Source organism: Panthera tigris, chromosome C2, assembly GCF_018350195.1.
Source record: "Panthera tigris isolate Pti1 chromosome C2, P.tigris_Pti1_mat1.1, whole genome shotgun sequence".
NCBI classification, from domain to species: Eukaryota; Metazoa; Chordata; class Mammalia; order Carnivora; family Felidae; genus Panthera; species Panthera tigris.
Genome location: NC_056668.1, coordinates 76,808,372 through 76,834,383, shown reverse-complemented (window position 1 = coordinate 76,834,383; position 26,012 = coordinate 76,808,372). Strand labels below are relative to the sequence as shown.

Here is a 26,012-nt window from a genome sequence, read left to right as displayed (position 1 = left end):
GCAGCAGGATAGCTAAGTACACAGACCCGGGGAGAAAAGGCGGGGTGGCATCGATGTCGCCTGTGAAGACAGGGTGCTTGCAATGAACGCCTGTGTGCATCTCTGCGCACGGTGGGGGCGTATTCTGGCCGTGCGCCTGGCGGCGGGCCGAGCTGCGGGACCCACCCTCTCCTTCGCCGGCGCGCTCGAGCCAGCCCAGGCGGGGGCTAGGCGCAGACGGGGCCGGGCGCAGCCTGGCGTCCGCCCGCAGTCCGGCCCCAGCGCGGCTCCTCCTCGCCGCGGGCGGAGCTGCCGTCGGTGCCGCCCCGCGGCCGCAGCTCCGCGGAGCCCCGAGCGCCTCGGGCTGGCGAGCCAGGGCTGCGGGTGGAGCCGGAGCAGCGCGGCGCCCGCCAATCGCGCCGCGCCGGGGGAGGAGCCCCAAAGGGGGAAAAAGAAAGTGCGGCGGAAAGTAAGAGGCTCATTGGGGGAAGACTGGCCGGATCGGGGTCCCCGGGCTCCTCTTTGGCCAGACGCACCGAAAAGAAGCAGTGCTGGGCGACCCTGCACCCTTCCCCACCGGTTCGGTGTGCCCCGCGCTGCTTCCCAAGAAAGGTGAGTCTCTCGCTGCCTGCAGGGCTTGGAGGAATCACCTACCCACCTCTCAGGGTGGAAGGGCCCCCCTGGAAATCATCTCTTCCACCCTCTTATTTTCCAAAAGGACAAACTGAGGCACAGAGCGAGGCAGCGGCTGGGATAGGTCACACAGCTAGTTAGTGCCGTGACCAGGACTCGAACCCATCATTGCTTTGTGGAGCTTTAGATACCGCAGTTTGGGGACGGCTGCGCGTTGCTGCACCCCACTTCCAGCCCTTCAAGGGATCCACCCTGGCGTACCCCCGCCCGGGTTTCTCCAGGGCGCTGCTGTGAGCGGTGAGGATAGAAGAGGGCAGTGTGTCCCAGCGTGTGTCACGCCGCTCCCAGCCTGGAGCTGTGACAGCCTGGGGAAAGGCTGCTCGCAGCTTCGCTCGGTCTCCCCCTGACCTGCTTTCTCAGAAAGATGCCCCTGCCGAGGTTGTCTGGCAGGCGCCCGGGGAGGTGATGGCGAGGGGAGGGACGCCCGGGCGCGGATGACTTGGGTTGGTACCCGCAGCTGTCTCCCAGCGCCGGGAGGAGGCCGGTGGTCCTGTAGGGGATGGGATGCCCCTCGTTTAGGAGTAGCTGGCTTCACGGAGCCATGGCCCCTGGCACTTCTGAATGCTGGCATGGAACAAGGAAGCCGAGTTACAGAGAAAAAAATCACGAACATAAAAGCAAACTTCTGCCGTTTCCTTTAAGAGCCGTCCCCAGTCTGTCTTCCCTCCACCTCCGGTTGTGAAATTGAGAGCCGCCGCGCCTCTTGAAGCGCTTTCGCTGCTTGGCTTCACAGATCCTGGGGTAGCTACGGGCTCAAGCGGACGATTTACCTGGTTTTGAGTCCGGCTCTGCCCAGTGTTAGCTGTGTGAACTTGGTCGGGCAATTCAGGCAGTCCTTCTGGTACTGTGTGTGTGTGTGTGTGTGTGTGTGTGTGTGTGTGTGTTTCCTCCCCCCCCCCCCCACCCCAGCCGCAACATGGAGATTATAAGGATCACAAGGAGCCCTTAGGGTCGTGGGGAGGACGAAATGGGATCATTCAGATAGTACGTTTAGCACAGTGCCTGGCATGGCACCTGGTTAGTTTGAGATTGATGGCTGCTATTGTAAATATTGTTATGCAGTAACCCTGAAGACAGGGGATTTTCAGAAAGGTGATTTCATACCACCTTACAGGGACTTTTTTTTTTTTTTTTAAATCTGGGATGTTGTGGTGTTTACTTTTTTGGAGTTTGAACTGCTCCAAAAGTGTTTTCCCAGTGCTGTCTCCATGTAACTTTGATCATGGATGCTTGACTTGGAATACAAAATGAATGTTTCTCAGTGATGGCAACCCCCCTAGATGTTAGGCCAAGCCTCAGGTCTATGAAGCCCTGATCTGTGGCATCCTTTATTGGCAAAGAGCGTCTGGAATTTGACAAAAAGTAGGAAGACAAGAGAAGTTGGAAGTTCCATCTGTGTTACAGACTGTTCTAAGCCTTGTATTCCTGCTGTCTTCAGTCAGAATAAGCAACTTTATGGTTTGTTTTTTCTTCTCTTTTCTTTTCTTTTTCATTTTCTTTTTCTTTCTTTTTTCTTTTCCTTTTTTTTTTTTTTTTTTTTTTTTTTTTTTTTTTTTTTTTACTGTAGGAAAACAACAACACAATTCTCATGTGTTTCTTTTGGACTATATAGTGGTGGTGCAAAATTCAGTCCCTGTGGACACAAACTTGCCTTATTTAAACAGAAATACTACAAATGCCTACTCTTGTCTTCCTTAATTATTGGCATTTTAAAATGAAAAAAACCTCCTCATATATCCTCACCATGCTCATGAAAATTGATTTTATTCTGATTGACTTCATACAGTTATTTACTACTGTCTCCTGGCTATGCCGTAAGTGTCTGAATTGAGTTCTCAGCATTTGTAGTTAGCTACCTGCTTCCCAGTCCCTCTCGTTTGTGTGGGGTATTGATGAGTGCATAGGGGGGAGTGCGATACATCTTGAGGGCAAGGAAGAACTTGGTGGTGCCCCTGAAGATGCCTCCCACACCAAGCGTTTGCAGAGGATGGGATCACTTGCTTCCGTCAGTCTGTTCCGTGTGCATGCATTGTGATGAGCTGGCCAGTATGCATCTGAACGCGTGCCTGAGAAACCGGTGACCTGTGGGCAAAAGGAAAATGTTAAAAATAAGGTCAGAACAAGGGAATGGAAGGGAGATTGGAAGGTAACTTCTTTTGGTTCCGGTTCTTTAAAGAAAGAATACCCAGTTATACCTTTTCTCCTTATCCAGATTACCTGTGACAAAAATCATACACACATGCAGAGAGAACTTTAAAATTTCCAAGGCATAGTCCATATATATGATCTTCCTTGCTACTTGCTATAGCCCTGAGGGAAGGACGTGGCAGGCATATTAATAGTGGAAGGAGCTTAGGTTTTGTGGCCAAATTCGAATTTCAGTTCTAATACCTGTGTAGCTAGGTAATACTGAGCAATTTATTTCACCACTTAGAGCTTTCATTTTATCCAATTCTAAAATGGAACAGAAAATGCTTACCCCAAGGATTTGCGTGAGGGTAAAATTAAGTGGAATAATGTGAAGTAGATGTAGTGAGTAGGTGCTCATTAAACAATATCTCTTCTTAGCTGGTCTCAATTTTACTGAGAAAGAGACTAAATGAGACTCAGAGAGTTGGGAGGTTTCTAGAGTCACATGGTTCTTAAGTTTCAGCCCTGGACACACAGTTCACACCTCGTGACTTCTAGTTAAGGGCTTTTTCCGTCACACCCTGTCACATCTTCAATGAGCTCCTTAACAATTTACTTCAGTTAAGTTGGCCTTACTTGGCTGCTGATTGCAGGGTATCCTTTCTGTCCCAAAGAGGAAATTTCCTTGCTGAGGGAACAATTCGTCAACATGTTCTGTAGAGGTTAGGGGGGCCAGCTCTCAGGAGAGGAAGTTTGAAAGCCCCGATCTCTAAGGCAACCTGCCTACTCTCCTGTGTTTGATGTAATGTACTTTCCAGTCCTAGGAGGAAGAGTACTGTGAAGACATGTCACGTTTTTTTCTTCCTGTTCTCAATGGTTTCCTCCCTCTGTCATCCTTGTGCTAATTCACAGGGTAGTAAGAAGATTGAAAAACAAATGCCACGAGTGGCCATAGCGTTCTTCACTTCTTTCACCAATTCTGTGGGTCCAGGATGGAATAGGGAACAGCATGCACAGGCGGCATTTGCAGAAAAGACCACTCACTGCTGCTGGCTGGTGCTGATCACTGGTCTGGAGCCTCGGTCCTCCCTGTGGAAACTGATGGCTGCAGGCTTATGTAGGAAAATGAACAGATCTGTTTCTGGCCCAGGCAATGGGGCCATTTATCCGTTGAGACTCCCCACAGGCCATCAGGTTTCTCTGCTCTGCAGCAAGCAGACAGGCTTGCAAATGCAGTTCTGGGAGAAATGTTTTGCTCCTTGCTTTTGGCATTTGGAAGCATATGTTTGCTTTTGCCAAAAGGTGCCCAGTTAGCGTCATCTCACCTGGCACTGTTAGAAAAGCAGAATGTAGCTGGAGGAAATCAGAGGAGGAGGCAGAAGAAAAAAAATAAAATAAAGGTTATCTCCAGCATACACACAGTTTCATTTGTTGCTCAACTTTGTCAGGCTTCTGCTAGTGACACAGATGTAGGACCTGGTGAGTCATTGTCGCCTTGCCCGTGAAATATTAAAGAGAGCCACCTACTGTGCTCTTTGCCCATTTTGGAAATTGTTCTGTGGGAGAAATAAAAGCCCCAATGAACTGGCAAGTTACAGAACATTTGGCATCTGATATTTTGGAGGATTAATTTGGGTTAGCTACTCATTTGCTCAAAACTGAGCAAATTTGTTTTTTTTTTTTTTTTCTTTTTTAAAAAGTGAGGATGTAATGACGGGGTCGTCACACGGATGGGGTTGTCGCACTGATGGGGATACCTCCTTGTAGCCTGACTTTATATTCTGCCTAGCTCAGGCAGTTGGAGCCGTGTGGAGTGGTGCAGACTGACAGGTGCAGGGGGCAAGGTAGAGTGTTGACATGAACCTCCATCTCTTCAGTTGGGAAACAGGGACACTGATGCCTACCCAGAAGCTAGAGTCTCTCTCTCTCAGCACCTCAGTCACAGGAGGCATTTAATAAACACGGATTCATTCTTCTGCCATACATTCCTTCGATGTATTTGTCTGTTAAAATGTGAAAATCAAGGGGCACCTGGGTGGCTCAGTCAGTTAAGCGTCCGACTTCAGCTCAGGTCATGATCTTGCGGTTTGTGAGTTTGAGCCCTGCGTGGGGCTCTGCACTGACACCTTGGAGTTTGGAGCCTGCTTCGGATTCTGTGTCTCCCTCTCTCACTCTACCCCTCCCCTGCTCGTTTTTTCTCTCTATCTCTCTCAAAAATAAACGTTAAAAAAATTAAAAATCGGGCGCCTGGGTGGCTCAGTCAGTTAAGCGTCGGACTTCAGCTCAGGACATGATCTCATGGTTTGTGGGTTCGAGCCCCGCATTGGGCTCTGTGCTGACAGTGCAGAGCCTGGAGCCCATTTCTGATTCTGTTTCCTTCCCCACCCCCCGTGCCCCCCCCCACTCATGCTCTATTATGTCTCTCTCAAAAATAAATAAACATTAAAAAATTAAAAAAATTTTTAAACGTGAATATCAAAATTTAATAACTACTCTTTACTGAACTCCATCATGGATTGTACTGAGTGCCTTACAGACATCACCTCATTCAATTCTTGCAATGATCCTGGGTATTTTTGGAGGCAACTAAGGCTCAGAGAGGTTAAGTGGGTAAGAAAGACCTGAAATTGTGTGGCCTCTGGATGAGAACTGAGAGCCTGGGCTAGGACTGCTTACCCACCTGTCCCCATCCTGCCATTCTGATCCTGGTATTACCTTGGCTGTGACTGAGAAGTCTCTACCTCTGAGCCTCAAATGTGAGCGAGCTGTACAGGATGATCCCTAAGTTCCTTCTGCAATATGTTGTTATTTATTTATTTTTTTTAAAGTTTCCTTTAACTCTGAAATTCCGTCCCCGTATCTCTTTGTGAAAGTCTAGGCTAGAAGGGGAAAGGGAAATAAACAGAAAATACCCTATGTTTTATGCAGAGAGATCTATTTTCCGGTCAAACAGAGGAGGGCAAAGGAAATCAACATTCATTGGTGCATGCACTTCTGTCATTTCATTTAAGCATAAAAGTAACTCTTAGGTGTATATTATTGTCTGCCTTTTACGGATGGAAGAACTGAGGCTCAGAGACACTTACAGACTTGCTCAAGGTGATCCAATTACTAAGAATTAGAACTGGTGTGTGCCTGAGTGTAAAGCCGTTTGGTCTATGATACCGCCCCATTTGCTAGACCCCAACCATAAAATCAGAAGACTTGTATAGCTAGATCTAGGAATGTCCCCTCCTTGTGTCCCCACACCATGCCACCTCAGCAGCCATCTCCTCTCCTCCTCTGTCCTTCCTACAATGCTGCTTGAATCCTTTCTTGCTCCTTCCTGGTCCATGGACCCCTTTAAATGCTTTACCATCTTCTTCCTATCTCTACTGTGATTTTAGTTATTTGTTTGTACTCTGAGCCAGTAATTTGTCCCTTTGTGTTCTTGTCCAACTCCCTGATTAGCACCTAAGCAGCTGAGACACGTAGCACAGTGCCTTGTATATAAAAGGAACAGAGTTAAGTGAATGATGGTTTCATACTGTGTCAAGTAAGCCCAGAATACGTTTCCTAGTTTTCTCATGCTTTATTATGTTTCTAAGTATCTCAAAGGCCATCTCTACAGACTAGCAAGGTAACTTTTAATTCCTTTAAGTTTATGGTCACAGAAAATTGGGAAAATGCTAAGGAATCACAGAGTCTAAGAAGTCTGGACATTGGGGCACTGGGGTTGCTCAGTCAGTTGAGCATCTGACTCTGGATTTCAGCTCAAGTCGTGATCCCAGGGCCACGGGATTGAGCCCCACCTTGGGCTCCACACTGAGTGTGGAACCTTCTTGGGATTCTCTCTCTCTCTCTCTCTCTCTCTCTGTCTCTCTCTGTCTCTCTCCCTGTCCCTCCGTTCCTCTCCCTCTCCTTCCTCTGCCCTTCTTCCTCACTCATGCTTTCTTCCTCCCTCTCTAAAATTAAAGAAAGGAAGAAAGAGAGGAAGAAAGAAAGAAAGAAAGAAAGAAAGAAAGAAAGAAAGAAAGAAAAAAGAAAGAAAGAAGGTTGGACATCACTGGCTCAATGATGGAAAAGGACATTTTTTATTCTAATGATAAAGGGTGTTTTGCTGCAAACAGAGGGAAGGGAAGGAAGTGCTCGCTTGCATATATTGACAGCAAGGCCAGTGTCAACTGTCATGAATTAATTAACCAAAAGAAAGTAGGAAGTTTCCAGGGAAGCGGGCAGCTGCAGTGAACTCTGATCTCAAGATTTCTAAAAGCAATGAAGAATATGCATCCGTCCAGCTATTATTTGATATAATTTGGATAAAGACTGGTGACTTTTTATTTCTAGTTTATATCCAGGAGATGCCTGTGGTTTCTACCTGTCTGGCACATACGTCCTCATGATTACACTGGTTTCCTCCTTTTCCAATCAATGCTAAAGACAACAGAAAAGAGAACGAGTCATTTTATAAACACTGCTATCTGAAAGTGTTCTTTTCATAGATAACACAGTTCTTTAAGCCAGCTATGGTTAGATGCTATGGTAACCTAAAATTTTGGCCGTGTAACATTTGTGAGCTCTAGAACCAGACCAGCTTCCCTGCGTTTGGTTATTTGGTCTGTCTCTGCTTTATTTTCATCATCTGTAAGAAGGGATACTAAAACCCCTTTCATCAGGCTTTTGATAGGTGTCAGTCATATGTCATAACACTTGTTAAGAGCCTGGTGCATGGGGATTTTAACATCTAATATGATTAACATCTGCAATGATATTCAACTGCATGCCCAAATTGATATTGGAGTAGGAAGTATAATACTTAGGTCCAAACAATAATAGTTTTTGTTTATATAGAACTGTAAAAGCCCTCAGAATGATTGTTATCGTATACACACCCACCCACCCACCCACACACACACACACACACACACACACACCCACACACACATATATATTTTTTTACAATAATTTGAGGTAATTAAAGCAACAACATTTTTCATCCTGAGTCTGAGAGGCTAAATATTTGCTGAAGCCACATAGCTAGTGACTAGTGGCGCTGGGACTTAGACCCCAGCTTTCTAATTCCAAGTTATATGTATTTTTTTCCCTTTAATGATTCAGTCCAACAGTCCAACCCACTACTGGTTAATTGCTTTTCCTTCTCAGTGTCCTTTTTCCCACTTCTAAAATGAGAAATTTGGACAAGATGCTCTCTGAGGTACGGTGTTCTATGAGTCTGTGCCTGTAGAGTAATGACTTAGAAGATACCATGAAAAGCTAAGAGAAGAACAACCTTCTTCTTGCCACAGAGGCACCCACACGCCATGGCATGTGGAGCACCCTAAATCCCAGACACCCAGCAGCCTCCTTGTCCTCAGTGAGACTCACAACTGAGTGTTGCACTGGGAGTCAGATCCATAAAGACACCTTCCATGTCCTTCAGGATGGGATTCTGACACATTCCCATGACCTACACACTGTTTTCCCCTCAGGATGCAGGTTTGGCGGTGGGAAGAGAAAAAAGATGGCTGGGTTATGCACATTGACATTTACTGTTTGGGAAATGAAAAGAGAGCCTTTTTTATATAACGCAAGCTCTGTATCACCATTAATCACCATAATCTTCTACAAAGAAATAAAGAGATAAAATATTTGGCTTTCATTTGAATTTTAGCATTATGAGTGCATATTTTCTGCTTTATTCTTTTGAGCTAATTTAGTGCCCATGGAAGAAGCTTGGCTCTCATTGAATAAATATAGGAGTTTTTTCAACTTACAGAAATGGTGGATGCTGGAGAGTGGAAATACACACTAAATAGCACTTTTCTGGAAGCTTGGACTTCGGTTTCCAATTACAGAATGAAACAATGGCAGGGGTTGGGGAGTGAATGATTAGAATGGGTAGTGAAAAGTTGGCTGGTTTTAGAGTCATTGAACCCCAGATATTGCTTGCTCAGCCTGTGTAGACTTGGTTTCCTCATCTGTGAAATGGAAATTAGCATACTCTGGCTATCTCCTAGATAGATACACATCAATATCTATATCTGTACCTGTCTTTATATACTTATATATATTACAGAGGTTAAAGCAAGATAAAATGTATCAAGTCCCTAGACTGGCACCCATAGGTCCCACAGTAAATACTCATCCCTCTCCCCATTCAGCACTGCTATTTGCCCCAAGCCCTCACCCATGTGATGAAATTCACATGAAACTCTGATGGAGAGGGTGGGTATGTTGAGTAGATGCTTCTGCTGGTCTAAGGAAATTTTTCCCAATTTGACAGACAAAGGGGATGGTAAGTATAGGAAGTGAATGTGATATTTAGCTTAAAATATCTGGAAAGTTTTCCTGTGGAGGAGGAATTTGGTGAAAATTGTGATACCTGGGCCATCTACATCTGAATCATACAGATAGCTTGTTAAAGAAGCAGGTATCGAGGGCCTTTGCACTGAAGTCTGAGAATCACTGGATCAGAATTTTCTATACTGAGAGGCAATATATCATAGGGGTTTGGAGACTTACATAGGTTCATATTCTGGCTCCATTTGTGTAATCCTGGGCAAATTACTTAACTTCTCCGTGTGAAATGAGATTAACATGGCACATAACTCATTGGGTTGTTGTGATGATTAAATCAGTTAGTACAAATGAAGTTCCCCAGGCAGTAGCTAGCACAAGTAAGCACACATTATTTCACTCGGCGTGTGAGCCAGTCTTAAAACTGCCTTGTAAGACCCTGTATGGTTTGCATTCTGTTTCCTCTCTGACCCAGTCTCTCAGATAACCACGTAGCTAACTCCCCCATCTCCTTGAAGCTTTTGCTCAAATATCTGCTCCAAGAAGCCTATTTGATTGCTTTACATAAAATCACCCCTCATCCTGCTTCCCATCTCCACCCATGCCATTGCTCATCTGATTTACCCACTCTGCCCGCTTTTCCTTTTTCCATAGCAGTTGTCACTTTTCTCAGCTCCCACATGTGATTTATTTAGTTAATTTAGTCTGTCTATTGTTTATTGTTTAGTTCACCCCCACTAGAATGTAACATCCTCAAGGCCAGAGACCCCGCTGTCTGCTGTATGCCATGAACAGTGCCCGGCGAATAGCAACGACTTAATCCTGAGTAAATGATGAATAAATACATGCACAGATAGGTGTTAGTATAATTATTTGTCCTCAAGGGGTAGAAAGAAAGAAATGGAACTGAACAAGAAAACAAATCATGTATGTAATATTGAAATAAAAAACTTGTTTTGTACACACGCACACACACATATATGTTTATGCACATTCATGCACACGTACACATACTAACATATATGTTTATGCACGTGTGCATAGGTACACACATGTATGTTTATGCACGTGCATGCATTCACACACACGCTTATGCACATGTGCGCGCACACACGCACACATATATGTTTATGTACACATGCGCACACACGTGTTTATGCACATGCACACATATGAACACATATGTGTTTATGCACGTGCACACATGCACACACATACACATATGTGTTTATGCACATGCATGCATATGCACACGCACACACATATATGTTTATGCACATATATACATTTATGCACATGTACGCATACGTAAACATACACACACACAGTCAAAAATTGCTTTGGGAAGCAGAGATGTTGAGGTAATTCCTTGTTAGGAGGGAGAGAGACAGAAGAACAATATAAGTGAACAGATAACAGACAAGCAGACAGAAGAAATACAAATGATTTCAGGGCAAGAAACAAGGAACTGAGATGAAACAATGACAGCAGCACTAAAGGGATGTGGAGGAGGGACAGTTTTAAATAGGGTCGTAAGGGATGACACCTCTGAGAAGGCAACATTTGAGCTAAGGAAAATGCCTGAGAAGGAGCCAGGCTGTCTGAAATCATGGCTGAGAGGGCAGCGGCCAGGTGAGAGGGGAAGAGGGGCTGGAAATAAGGTCGCAATATAAGCTGGGGCTACATCACACTTTCAGGCGGTGGGCGGGAGTTGGGATTTTATGCAAAATGCAGAAGAAAAGTCACCAAAAGGATTGAAGTAGGATAGTGACCAGGTTTGACATATTTGGAGCCCCAGAGAGTGAAGGAAAATGGAAGAATTTATTTGTTAGATGAGGAGTTAAACTCTTCTGATCCCCTATGAACAGAGGAGAGAGACCGTTCAGTTTCATTGATGTGTCATTCATGGACTTTCCTATTAGAATGTCTCCAAACAAACAAACAAACAAACCCCCATTAGAATGTCTCAAAACACACACACACACACACACACACACACACACACACACACACACACAAACAGGTAAAATAGGCAAAATCAGATTCCTTTGCTTTTTCTCAAATGATATTCTTATTTCCACATGCACTAAGTAATGGATGGAAATGTAGGCACTGCTGCTCAGTTCAATTCAGCTGGAAATTTTACAGTTCTTGTGTAGGTGTTTTATGTAATCAGTCCCCCAAAACACTGCACCCAGAGCTATTTCCTTTTAAGATTTTCAATACCAGTTTCGGAAATCTGCTGTATTGAGGAGTAAGCGTATGAAAGGCAAATTTAATTCCACGTAATATCAGTTTCTTCTTTCTGGATCTACACATTTAGATGGTGCCCAACTCTTCCAGAAATAAAACTCCTCCATGAACTCTTCACCTACATATGCATATGGAGTCTCATACATGCCTTTAATAATGCAAACTAAAAATAGCTTGAAAACATATGCCAGGCACCTTTTAAGTGCTTTACAAACATTAGCTTGTTGAAACCACAGAATGACTTGATTCTCTATTACTTTTCATTGAGGAAGAGAAAACTGAGGCTCAAGATCACAGTCAGTCGTAGAGCTAGTATTTGAACTTGGGCAAGCTGAGCCACTATACCGTCCTGCATTTTGATTGGAAGTGACCCTGAATATTTTATTCATCTCTGTTTGTCCCACTTTATGGTGGGATGAGGAATAGGTCAATGAGAATATGAGGAATAGTTCAATAAATGTATTGAATCAGTGAATGAATACGTGACCTATTCTTCAAGTTGTATTGTTTCATTAGCATAGTGATAAAGAAAAGTGGGTTTTAGAATGAGACAATCTGTGCAGGGTAATGCTACTCACTACCTCTGCGATATGGTAAATTTACTTAACATCTTTAAACCTGTGTCCTCATCTGCGTTGTTGGCACAAGAATAAAATCGTTGTTAGGATTAAGTATGTACACAAAGTGCTTAGCACGGTGCCTGGAACATAATTAGTGCTCAGTCCATTTGAGCTATTTTTATTATTTTTTTTTGAACTAAAATAACCTCCCCAAACATGCTTACACTTACATACTCAGGCAGTTTTTCACTTGTGCTTATTTTACTAACTTCCTTCAAAACTCAGAGCCAATGATCCAATCCTATAATCAGTGATACTAATTTTGTTCTAGGACCCATTCTGGTACCTTGCCCTCAGCAGAAAACTCCTGCAGGTAGAAGGGCCAGTCCTGGGGAATGATATGGGAGCCAAGATGCTGTAGGACTGCCCTGTCTCTCTCTCTTCCAGACATCTGACATAACTGTAGACAGTACTTCTCACCCTGCACATCCTTCTGTCCAGCCGGACCTGGCTTGCTGGGAAGTTATTTTACATTCCCGTGATGACTCCAGAACATTCTGGGTGGCAAAGGGAAAGCAGGAGAAGACTCAAATTTTACCCTAGATAACCCTTAATGAGGCTAATTTACAGAGCTTGCTGCAAGTTTAGGACTTCTTGCTAATCATCACACTAATATTGATGCAATGTTTCTTGTGTGCCAGAAGCTGTGCTGAATGCTTTATTTTTATTATCTAATCCAATCCTATTGCAACCTTATGTAAATTATAAGTTTTAGTTTTAAACCAGGGGATAAAACTAAAGGGTGTTATAGTTGCCTCCATATATGTACTGGGGAGGCAGTGATGATAAAATCGAATATTTCTTACCTGTGTTTTGCCACGTTTTTCTTCCAAAGCAAATTGTGCAGGGTTGCAGCACCTTTGGTGTCTCCAGGGATCTTCTCTGCAGTGAAAAGATGTTTGGCAGAGAAATGAGGCAAAGGTCGTGTTGGGAAGGCAAGAAGCTTCATTCTAGTTGACAGTTTATTTTGCCCTGGAAGAAACTAGTACCAATGAACTCAGTCCTCTTTGGTTGATTGCATTTGCTTGCATCTTTGTAAGAAACCAATAGGGTGCTGACTTACAATGACCTTTTTTTTTAATGAGATATTTAAAAGGTGTAAATTTATCATCTCACACGGCCCAAGTTTGATGATTTCCTTGGAGGAAAGGTCCATACACACAATACACACACATACACACAAGCATGAGAACAGTTCCTGAGTCTTGGTTGGCCCTCACTATATATTAGTTGAATGAATGCATGACAAAATAAAAATAAAAATAAAAATAAACTTTTTGGGGGGCGCCTGGGTGGCCCAGTTGGTTGAGCGCCCAACTTCGGCTCAGGTCATGATCTCATGGTTCACGAGTTTGAGCCCCGTGTCGGGCTCTGTGCTGACAGCTCAGAGCCTGGAGTCCGCTTCAGATTCTGTGTCTCCCTCTCTCTCTGCCCCTTCCCTGCTTGCACTCTGTCATTCTCTCTCTCTCTCTCTCTCTATCTCTCAAAAGCAAATATTAAAAAATTTAAAAAAAATAAAAAGCTTTTTCTTTTCCTGAGAATGGGAGGTGCTGTGGGATTTTTTTTTAAATAGTAAGATATCAATATGTAACTTTTTTTTTTTATTTTTTAGAGAGAAAGCACATGAGCTGAGGAGGGGGGGGAGGGAGAGAGAGAGAGAGAGAGAGAGAGAGAGAGAGAGAGAGAGAATCTGAAGCAGGCTCTATGCTCAACAATGGAGCCAGACAATGGGGCTGTATCCCCTGACCCTGGGTCATGACCTGAACTGAAATGAAGAGTCAGATGTTCAACTGACTGAGCCACCCGTAACTTTCTTGTAAAATTTTTGTTTTAAAAATAATTTCAGAAGGAGATTATTCTAAGATACGTGGCATTACTTAATCTTGGTAATTCAGGACAGCTTATTGGAGTGGACTGTAATTCCTTTAAAATTTATTGAGATGAGATCATGTACCCATGTAATAAGTGGCCCTAGACTGGTATACTTTTAAATTTATGTAATCTGATTTTCATAAATTTCTGTCCTCTCTTTCATTGTCTGCTATTTTTTTTTCTTACTTTCAGCATGTCTTACTCTAGCAGCTTTCTCTCCATTCCCCATATAATTAGCTGTTTCTGCTTTACTAGAGACTAGGGAGCAGGCTAACGAGTTTTGTTAGAGCCGTGTGTACGATAAAAATATACAGGGTTGGATTCGCATGAGACAGGCTCTTCTCTAAGGGAAGGGGATGGAAAGAATAAAGTGGCCCCAGAATAGTCTGCATGTAAGTGAGCCTATACCATATACTGTAGCACTGAGTTTTAGTTACCTGTGATATTAAAAAGGGAGTGGTAGCATGGATAATTCATTTATTCTTTGGGATGTTTCCTGAGAAGCTTCTGTAGGCAAGTCACTAGTGAGATATGGAGATTAAAATATCGGTACACAAACACAACCCCTGAAGAACAAGAATTTATAGATCATTTTGAAAGATAAGATGCTCACAGAGGTTTGCAATACAACTTGTACAACATTTGGAAGAGTGTAAGAGTATGTAAGATAACTAAAAGATATATGGAAAGAGCTTTTCGTGTTTTTTTTTTCCAAATTTTTATTTAAATTCTAATTAGCTAGCATATAGTGTAATATTGGTTTCAGGAGTGGAATTTAGTGTTTCATCACTTACATACAACACCCAGTGCTCATCCCAAGTGCCCTTCTTAATACCCATCACCCACTTAGCCCATCCCCTGCCCACCTCCCCTCCAGTAACCCTCAGTTTGTTCTCTATCATTAAGAGTCTCTTAGGGTTTGTTTCTCTCTCTCTTTTTGCTTCCTGTATGTTCATCTGTTTTGTTTGCTAACTTCCACATATGAGTAAAATCATATGGTATTTGTCTTTCTCTGACTGACTTACTTCGCTTAGCATAATACATTCCAGTTTCATCCATGTGGTTGCAAATGGCAAGATTTCATTCATTTTGATGGCTGAGTAATAGTCCCCTTTTAGTGTTTTAAAAAGACAGCTGTGTCACTCAGGAAAGGATTTATGAGGAGGTGGTGTTTGAAGTGACTCTTGAATCGATGGGCAGGTTTTGGACATAGATTAGTGGGGAGTGTAAAAATATTAGTGTAGGAGTTTGGGTCCAGCCAGGGAGCATAAATGATATGGGTGAAAGATATGGAATGTGGGATTTATTATAAGGATGGTATCTACAATTGCGGGGAGTGGGGGAAGCTGGACAATTAAAGCCTCAAAAGGGAACAGTGGGAGATGAAAAGGAGGTGGCGAAGAAGACTGTGGAAGACTACTTCTGTCTGTGGTAGGCAGGCAGTCAGGAAGAAAAGCTGGATGTGATGGGGAAGAGAGAAACCTGGACAACCCTTAACTATCTCTCTGTACCTAACCTGGCCAATGTGAATGGCCTGCAGAAGGAGCTGGGGGTCTTAGCCACAGAGCTCCACATCTGCCTGGCCTTGGACTGGAGATGTTGAAGGTACATTGGGTATGGCTGCTGCCCCCTCTTAGATCAGCCACCAGATCAGCAGTTATGTATGTGATAGTCAGTAGTACCTAGGAGCCTAGACAGGCCCTCACAAAGCAATGGATACTGCTACACGTCCCTTCCAAATCTCGTGTGCACTTCCCTGTGGCTACCCCTATGTAAGAACCATGCAGAGAAGGGGATTCCAGAAAACATAATTCCAGCTGACCTAAACTGACAGTTAAAAGCCACGAATGATACCCCAGATAAAGGAAAATGAAAACATAAAGTGGGCGGGGGGGAAGCTGGTGCCTTGCTTGGGGAGAGCCCAGTTTGAGCGGGAGATGATATTCAAGCACCAGGGTCATTGAAGATCGTATTTAAAAAAGGTGAGCCAAAGCCATATTGTTGAGGACCTTAAACACTCTGTTGAGGAATTTGCACTTAAACCTGTAAGACAAGGAGAAGCGCTGAATATTCTTGAGCAAGGGAGGATCATTATTAGATCTGTATTTTAGACAGATCTGGTATTCGGTGTTATAGCACTGGAACTTAGGAAGGGAATAATGAACATTCTATTATAATGATCCAGGCAAAAACGGTTGCATTCCTTTATTTTCACTTGGGAAAGTGACTGAGAAAGTGATTGTTCAGGACCATCCCAGGAACTAAAAATATTAGTGTACAATTGCAAGCCAACGTGACTTGACCTATGGCTAATATGTTGACTGTAATGTCCTTCTGACATATATTGGTAACTGGTTCTTTAAAAATTCCCTGATGATTCTGCCTTCAGTATGTGAAAAGCAAGAAGAAGTGTATAGGTAATTGGAACATTGACTGAAATGAAATTGGCTTATGTAAGCATGTCAGTATCATTTTGGGAGGAAGAGCCTATAAAAATAAATATTGCTTATTTAATTCAGTAACATAATGCTTTTTGGCTTTACTGAGTAGTGATAGGAGTACTTTCTTATGTTTGTCCACATGCTTAACAATTTGCAAATTGCTTATGTGCCCCTTACCTCGTTTGCTTTGACGATGACTCCTCAAGGTCAGTTTGGTCTGAATTGGCTTCAGTGAGGCAACTGAAGTTCAGAGATTGTGATAAGGATCAAGTAACCACTTAGCCCTTGATTCAAGGGTACTCACTGCACATCCATAGATCCAGTGGATACCTTTCTGTGGCTCATCCTTCTGTTTCACACTATGCACCACTGCCCAATGATCTTTGTGGGGCACATCTCTGGTTCTTCTGTGTCCCTGTTCTAAATCTGCCCACAGTTTCTGGACTTCATTACTTGCAAGGTCTTGCTCTACCCAGAGGGTAGGCTCTTTGTAACCCCAGTGTTATAGTGGCAGCTGTCTGATTCCTCATTCACCCCCTGGCAGGCTTTTTACTGCCTTCTACCAAAGCACAGTACACTACAGAGTAAAGAGGAAGGCCTTCTTTACAAAAGCACACCTGAGTAGGTACCCAGGATCTCCCCAGGAGATCCGTACATCTTTGAATTAGGTCATTCTGTAAATCTTTCCTGTCAGCGTTTCCAAGCACATATTCCTGAATGTGTATAAAACATCTCTCCTGGCTTCCCACTTGTTGAAACATGGCAGAGCTCATTCACTTGTCTTGACTTATTTAAAACAAACACACCTAATGCTTTGTCTCCTGCGATTGCAACAGCTAATAGCAAGTGAGTACAAAACCTATAACCTCCATTCAGTGCTCCCCTGAAGTGTTGTGTCCTCTTAGAAGGATCCTTAAGGAATATCAAATTGGGGTGACAGCTTCACGTTCTGTGCTTCGCGGTGTGTGGAATTTATGCGGTTGCATGTAGAGACATGACTCAGGGGAGAGGGAGGAGGCTTATGGAAATCAAGCCTTCCTCGCTGTCTTTACACAGAAGACTTGTAATGGTTCTCTGAGAATACTAGCATGTTAGGGTCAAAAAAGCTAAACCCCTGGCTTTGCAAATAGGACAGAGTGGGATGTGTCTTGCTTAGAGTTAGCCAAAACTCTGTAATTGGTCTTCTTTTTAATTTTTTAAGTGTTTATTTTTGAGAGAGAGAGATCAAGCGTGAGTGGAGGAGGGGCAGGGGGGCGGGGACAGAAGATCCAAAGTGGGCTCTGTGCTGACAGCAGAGAGCCCAATGTGGGGCTTGAACTCAGGAACCGTGAGATCATGACCTGAGCTGAAGTCAGATGCTCAACCGACTGAGCCACCCAGGTGCCCTTGTTAGTGGTCCTCTAAGCTCTGTTACAGTGTACTTTCCACTGTGATGCTGCTTCTCTTGCTTTGGTTCTGCCACGTGAGAATTGGCCTCATTTCACCCCACCAGATATATGGGTTTTCTGCTTTCTGCATTGCTACGCTGGGTCGGGAAAAATTTGGGAGAATTGAAGGCTAGACTTCTCGTAATAATAATAAAACATAATAGCTGAGAAATCTGAGTGTTTACTATGTGTCAGGTGCTTTATAATATTATCTCACATCATCTTCATACCTGATTTCATGAGTTGCTTTACTGACCTATCCACCAATGAGGAAATGGAGACTCAGTGTGGTTAAGAAACTCACATAGCTATAGAGGATGTGAGTCTAGTCTGTGAGACTCCAAAGTCCTGGTGAAACTTTGCTCTTTGCTTCACTCTGCCAAGGCATACCCTCTGTCCCGTGGCCCCATCCAGTTTGCCTGGGGCACATGAGAATCTTGTGACAGATGTTTAGTTACAACACTGATCGGTCTGATAATTCCCTAGAAACCCAACATGGGTGAGCTAACCCACTGGTCATATTGCTTCCTTTTCTCCTTTTTCAATTCCCTTTTAAGCCTGGATAGCATAGGAGGTGCCTTGATCAATTGATGCTAGTTTTTCCTGTTTTAGTGATCTTTTCATTTCCTCAATATCCTTTTCTTACATTTGAGGGTTAGAGAAGCAAGTAAGGAAACAAGTGCTTGGTAAAAGCCCTGGTCTCCCATTTTGGAAAGTGAGGTCTGTGGAGATAAGGCAATGCTGCTTCCAAATACCAGAACCACCGAGCTGAATGTCCTCAGGTGTCTGTGGAAGACAGAGGGAGGCTTCTGACATGATGCCAGAGCCCTCAACCAGGACAAGGAGGTACAGATTCCAGGGGATCAGAGTCCAGCGCAACATAAGTTGACACTTATTACAGTTCGGGCCATAGGAAAAGTAACTTGGTAATGAGTTCGCCATCCTTAGAGATATTTAAAGAGGGACTGACTGCACATCCGCTTGGCAAGGATGTCAGAGGGATATTTGAATATTGGAAAATGTCCGAGTCAAAATGATATTTGAGGGCCTTTCCGGCGTTGAGATCCCGTGGCGAATTCACTTAGAAACTTCATATCGCGAATAAAGGTTTCCCCTTGTTACAATGAACACCAACTAGTGATGTCGCCTCCTCCCTCCCCCCTGTGCCTTCCCCGTGGAACAACTGCTCAATTTAGGAAGGGGCCTTAGGATGAGGAAGGATGTGGTTCCTTCCCGCTTGGCAGTGCTCCGTGTCAGAATGGAGGACTTGTGTCTGGGCCTGGCACGGATCCGTCGGGCCCTCTCACCAGCCCGGTCATGTCTGTGACTGGAGCACGTGGGAGTGCACATCCGTGTAGAAAACCTCCCACTGGCTGCCAGCTCTGGATTTGTTTTTTTTTTTTTTTGTTTTTTTTTTTAATTTTTCTAAATGACTGATGAATGCGGTCTTGCCCAGGGCAGACCTCTCGGAGGGGATGGGGACACACCCTGAAACAAGTGCGAATCAGCCCAGACAAGCTTCCCCTGAGAAATAGTCCCTCTGCACTTGGCAGCGTCTGAGAAAGTGTCTTTGAGAGCAGTTTCTTCTTGCCGTTTCAAAGGCTAGCCGCTTGCAGGCCAGGATATCAGGAGTGCAAAGCTCTCTCTCTTTTTATTTTATTTATTTATTTATTTATTTTGTCTATTTTCTTTCTTTCTTTCTTGTTTTTTTTTTTTTTTTTTTTTTAATTGGCTTACTACTAATCTGAAAGCTGTGCTGTTCAAAAATGGTAATCCTTTGATTGAATGTCAGAATTGAGACTCTGCCTGGGTTCTGGAAGGAAGGAGCGTTGCAGTGATAGAAAGCGCCCAGCAGCTGATTAACCGCTTTAATTTAAAAGAATAAAAAGAGAGTTACCAAAATGAGCAGCGGTCACACCGGGCCAGTGCTGCATGTAAGAATTCACACTAAATACAGAGCTCTTTCCCCTCAGGATTTACAAAGACTTTACCAATCCCCAACCCAGTTCAACTTTTTTTTTTTTTAATGAAATGTTACAGCTAAGGATGTTTGGCTCAAATCTCTCACGTTTGGATATCTCAAAGTATGGTCTTGTTCCTTACAGAGAAGCTTCAGGAACTCACAGCTGTCGGGGGGCCCCCGCAGATAAACATGTTAAAAGCTTCATAGCTGCAGGGACTCCTTTAGGGATCTGGTCCAACACTGCCTGGAGGTGGTTTGGCCAGGATTCCCCATGTACACCATAAATCTTCACGGAGTCGTGGGAAGAGAGCAGCGGCTTTAGCTTCTCCAGGCAGCTGGCTCCTTGCCCCTGGGCCCGAGGAGCTGTCTTCCTTTGACACAGACCCGTTGCCTGTTTAGACATGACTTTTGCCTGGGATATAAATGGTGTGTTATTTTTAGGGGACAGTTACAGTTTCTGGTAGTTTTTCAGAGTTGGGAGGCAGCATGGCTTCATCAGAGGAAAGTCTCACCTGGGAATCAAAAGTGATCCCACATTTTTCACAAGCAAGCTGTTGACCTCAGGAAAGTCACTGCTCCTTCCTGAGCTTCTGGCTCCCAAATAGTGTCCAAATAATATAATTGGGCTTCTGAGGCCCTTTCTGATTTTCTTAAGGTCATCTAGATAAGAAGATAGAAAGAGGGAGAGAATTAAAAAAAAAAAAAAGAGCAGCGAAGTGGAGGATAGGGCTTAGGAAAAGAAGGCCTCTATTTCAAACAGGGCTCAGAACGCCTTTGTTGCAACAAGCCCTTGTTGCAAATATATGAAACTCTGTCTGTATTGCATACTACATGCTACTGGGATTTCCCCTATTTGTCTCATTTTTATTTGCTAAGACCTGACTAAAAACATGAATCATAACCATGAGGAAGCTTAGAGATCTTCAGATTCAGTTCCCTCACTTTACACGTCACAACCCCGAAGCCCTTGTCCAGACGCACACAGAGCCTTGAATGGAGGTCTCCTGCCTCCTTGGGCAGTTTTCTTTGAAATCCGTTGCCTGTTCCGTTTATTTAGCAATGATGAGTCTTCAGAGAAAGAATCAGGCTACATTCTCAACGTTGATTGATCCTAAACAATACTTTGGTGACCAGAAATACATGCTAGCAAGGAGACACACACGCTCACACACACACACACACACACACACACACACACACACACACACACACAACTTGTTTTTCCCATGCTAAATGTGTTGATCTTTTAAGTTCGCTTTTGTGCTGCTCTCTCCATTGTCAATAAACACTGCGTTTCTCTCTCTTCTCTCTCTTGGGGTTAGAAGGTCTACTTCTCCAAGAAAGACCATGACTTATAATTCACTCTCTGTCCTCCAGCAGGGCCACTCACTCACACCTCTGATCACAGTATTTCTTAAGGTAAAAACCTCGGCTCTCTGAAAAGACTCTGGGATAACTACTTTCTGGGTTGGAGAGCATTATGAGAAGTTAAGGCAACAGTTCCTAACTGTCAATTTTGTAACCGTGGGGTGGCCACAAACACAGTGTCGTAAGATTCGCCTCTCCTGGATGGCAGCTCTGATTATTTCCAACAACCCACTGCCCTTGGATCAATCAAGTTATGTTCCTGCTTTTGTTTTTCTGTTGAGTGAGGTGGTTGGCTTAGGGCTTTTTCCCTGTTCTGTGATCAAGGATCTTGTAACTGTTTTAATACTATGTCTTTCTAAAGTGTATTCCATACCACACAGCTGTCTTACAGTGAGTATCCTGAGAAATTATACCTTTAATTAATAATTCAGGGCCATGATTTTGAACATCAATTATTTTATATTGTGCATAATGATGTCCTCAGGGCCTGTTAAAATATGTAAGGCTTTAACACTAAATGGTCCCAGGCTCCATATCACTGTTTATTATATATATTTTTGTTTTGTTTTGTTTTTTAGTTTTGTTGTTTGCTTTCAATAGCTCCAGTTTCTCACTGCCATCAACATGCCTACTTATAAAAGCCTTTTGCCTTCCATTCAAATTTGCTTTTCTTCTGTGCTTGGGCATAAGGACTCAGATAAGCAAGTTAGCAGAATGAGGATCTGAGGATGCTTGAAGTGGATTAATTTTCTTAAGTTTGTGCCGAAATCATTCTGTGCCGAAATCATTCTGTCGCTAGTGTGCCTACTTGTTAGCTACTGGGTTTTTGCTTGGTAATTGATACTGCCTAGTAAACTGAGTTACCAACTGTTTAGCTATAACCATATGCCTTTGATTCTGTGTATTTTGATTTTCTCCCCTTTTAGATGTTATGCTTCTTAGCCACTAGAATCACTTCAGATTTTTCCTGTGGTCTTCTGGGTAGATGCAAGGGACCTATGGATTTTTTTCTGTTAATATTAAAATAACCTAATCATACTAAATGTGGTATGAAATTTCTGAAAATAATCAAAACACCATCAACAGGGAAATAGTTAAACACACTATGTATGGTGTAGCTGGCAGTGGAATTGTATTTAGTTATTAAAAGGAGTGAAGTGGGGCACCTGGGTGGCTCAGTTGATTAAGCGGCCGACTTCAGCTCAGGTCATGATCTCGCGGTCCGTGAGTTCGAGCCCCACGTCGGGCTCTGTGCTGACAGCTCAGAGCCTGGAGCCTGTTTCGGATTCTGTGTCTCCCTCTCTCTCTGACCCTCCCCTGTTCATGCTCTGTCTCTCTCTGTCTCAAAAATAAATAAATGTTAAAAAAAAATTTTTTTTAAATAAATAAATAAATAAATAAATAAATAAAAGGAGCGAAGTATAACAGTATAACTATGTGAACTGATCTGGATAAATGTGAATGATATGTAGAGTTCAATTTTTGTAAAAATAAAAATAAAGAAAAAAGTTATATGCAAAAAATGTAAAATTCTAAATCTGGTAGTTCCATGTAATAATTTTGGGAATGGGATTAATGAGTGCTAAAAAGAGAGAAGACGGGGACATAATATTTTCACTTCCTACTTAATATATTTTTTTCATGTTTGTTTATTTCTGAGACAGAGATAGAGAGAGGAGAGACTGTGAATGGGGGAAGGGCAGAGAGAGGGAGACACAGAATCCAAAGCAGCCTCTAGGCTCTGAGCTGTCAGTGCAGAGCCCCACACGGGGCTCGAACTCATAAGACAACACGATCCCATGACCTGAGCCAAAGTCAGATGCTTAACCAACTGAAACACCCAGACACCCCTTCTACTTAATAAAATTTTTAAAGGGGGAGTAATAGGATCATAGGTAATTTTACCCTAACATTTTATTATGCAAACATAAAAGCATGCAGCAAAGTTGAAAAGCTGTGACAGCGAACATCCATAGAACCGTTACCTTGATTCTACTGTTAATGTTATTTAATACCTGCTTTATCACATGCCTATTCATTTATGTATCTATGGGCAATTTTTACTGTTCTTATGTTTTTCATTACCTCCAGACTTATGTAAGCAATTGACATGGAGCCTCTTGCTAAGTGAGACCCACATCCTATCCCAAAGAACCATCATGACATTTACAAATTTTACTGATTCGGACAGACACAAAACCAAATACTGATAGAAAATTTATTAGATACCTTTACCTTAGGTACCTTAGATATCCTTTCTTTTCTTTTTATTGTTATTAGTAATGTTGGCAGAGAAGGCAATGAACTTGTCTATTCAGGGTCTGGCAGCTTACTTGAACTTCCTGGGCATCCTGTGAGTTCCCCTGCCCTGTGCCACCATGAACTGACTATGCTGTGCCTTTCCATGTTGACTGCTGTGCAAATTCTATATATTCTTATAAACCCATTTAACTTCCTTTTTCCAGTATGTTACATTCTGAAATGTTTTTGGATATTATTAGGTTTTCAGAATAAATACAAATGATTTGTGATTCCACTGAACCACTGCTGGAGTTTAGGGGTTCTAATGGCAGACACTGAAAGACTTTGGGGCAGACCATATTTTTTTCAGTCCTACATAGACTTGTTTTTTTTTTTAATGTTTATTTATGTTTGAGAGAGAGAGAGAGAGAGAGAGCACGCGCATGAGCAGGGGAGGGGCAAAGAGGGAGACACAGAATCCAAAGCAGGCTCCAGGCTCTGAGCTGTCAGCACAGAGCCCAAGGCAGGGTTTGAACTCATGGACCCTGAGATCATGACCTGAGCTGAAGAAGTCGGAGGCTTAACTGACTGAGCCACCCAGGCACTCCTAGACTTGTGTGAAGAAAGGTTATTTGGCTGAGGCTGGGGCTATGATTTGCAGAAAGACAAATTATATTGAAGAACAGTAATGGTTTTGGGTACTTAGCTATAAATGTCCAAATGTGGAATATGAATAACTTTAAACAAGACCTACATTCTAGGATGTTTTATTTGGAATAATTTATTTTAACAGCTGGACTTTCCTTCCTTTTTGGTGATCAGATGTCCCTCCCCCCCCAAAAAAAGAGTCCAATCCATATGACCCCCATCATTTTTCTCCTGCTGATCAATCTAGGCCTATTTCCCATAAGTCTTTGTCACCCCCTTTGCAAATTGCACTCTGATCTTACCAGACACCTTGCTTTTCTCTAAATAGTTGATGCATTTTTCTGCTTTCAGAACTTTTGCTCAGCTCATTTTCTCTCTTTTCAACTCCTTCTCCTCTTTCCTTGCCTCCTTTCCTCTACACTCTCCCCTCTCCTTTTTCTGGTTTCACCTGCTTACACAGACACACACCTCTATTACCTCTGCTTCTCTACCTCTTTAAATGCAGAATCTTCTCTGTGGAACCCAGCTGAACTTACCTGCTAGAAGGCATCACTTCTAACTTTGCATTTCCATAGTCCTTTGTTTATTTGCGCTTTATCCCTTAGACTGTTGCTTTTCAGTCTGTGGTTTGTGGCACAGGAGCAACAGCCTCCAGGGGTGACTTAGAAATGCGGACCCTTGAGTCTTGTCTTGTACTTAGTGCATCAGAATCTCTGCTTTACCAAGATCTCCAGGTCATCCTTATGCACATTACTATTCCAGAAGCACCGTCTTATAACACACATCTAACTTTGCGTTTCACTTGATGGCTTTTGTGTTGGTGGATTCTGATAGACTGTGTCTTGTGATCAGAGACTGTGTCTTCCTCATCTTTTGTCTGCAGGGCAGGGCGGATGGCTTTGCACACAGTAGAAGCCCTTCAGTGCGTGTTGTTGAATGAAAGCCTCTGCTTTCAACGAACTTGGATATGTGAGGGAAAGATATGAATAAAGGACATTTTCATGATTCTTGTCAGCAAGATATCTTTCAAATGGTCTCAGTCCTGCCATTGCTGTGACCAGGTTTTACAGACCCTGGCACAAAAGGGCTTGCCCCACTATCAGATCTGTTTTCTCCTCCCACTGCTTTGAAAAGTACCTCAATGATAGGGGGTATTTGAGCTTTCAGAAGCGATGGGAATTTACTGTGCAAGGGATTATATTTAAGGCACAGAGAAACTTCATATTGATATTTTATTAATACGGTTATATCTGTACAACACGATTGTGTATTTGTTATAAGAATTGGAAGCCTGATCACAAAGTCAGAGTAAGGTCTAGAATCAGATTTTGGTGCATCTGATCTCAGGAAAATAACGTTGTGTTAGTTGATTATGTTTGCTTTTTGAAAACTTGGAAAGGGAGGAGCTTCATCATTTCAAAAGGGCTTCTTCTATCTCCTCTTACAGATTCTTTTCAGATTCTTTTTCCCAACATCTCCACGTTACCCACTTTCCCTGGCATGATTGTTTTTCTTATTGTCTGGCACTCTGTTTTCTTTTCTAGTCTGTACATCTTTGTCGTATAGTTTCCTTATTCATTCTACTCATTTCTCCCATAATCACACTTCTGTATTGTATAATTCTGATGAAGTTCGTGACCCTTCACAAAACTGCTGAGTGTAATTAGTAAAATTACAATAAATATAAACAAAAGTAAATATAATAAATGAATATATAAGATAAAATAAATAAATAAATAAATAAAATATAAAATGATCAGTAACATGATAAATCAAGTAAAATAAAATAAATGTAATCATATAAAAATATAATTATAAACAAAATAAAAAGAGTAAATAAATAATCAAGCAGACAATTATTTGACCTATATAAGAACAATCCCAGTGAACACTTGCTATTTTTTCCTGTTATTGAAAACAGATCTTGAATATGTAATGCCTGTTTCCTCTTTTTGGGGGGGATTATTAAGATTATGAAAATTGTTTGAATACTTCTTTCTACTTATATTCATTCATTTATTTAGAAGATATTTTCTAGTCCTGTGCTCTCCATGTGACATCGTAATGATGCAAACAAGAACTAAAAAAATAATAAGAAAAC

General features: G+C 42.7%; 1 protein-coding gene across 2 annotated transcripts in view; it reads left to right on the top strand.

Annotated features, from left to right (window-relative positions):
- The first annotated feature begins 419 nt into the window (after positions 1 to 419).
- LOC102949407 (interleukin 1 receptor accessory protein) overlaps positions 420 to 26,012 on the top strand; it is a 125,142-nt gene continuing 99,549 nt past the window's right edge. For both annotated transcript variants that reach the window (XM_007083548.3, XM_042956261.1), the window contains exon 1: positions 420 to 591. The gene's annotated coding sequence lies outside the window, so the exon portion shown is untranslated. The remainder of the gene's footprint in view (positions 592 to 26,012) is intronic.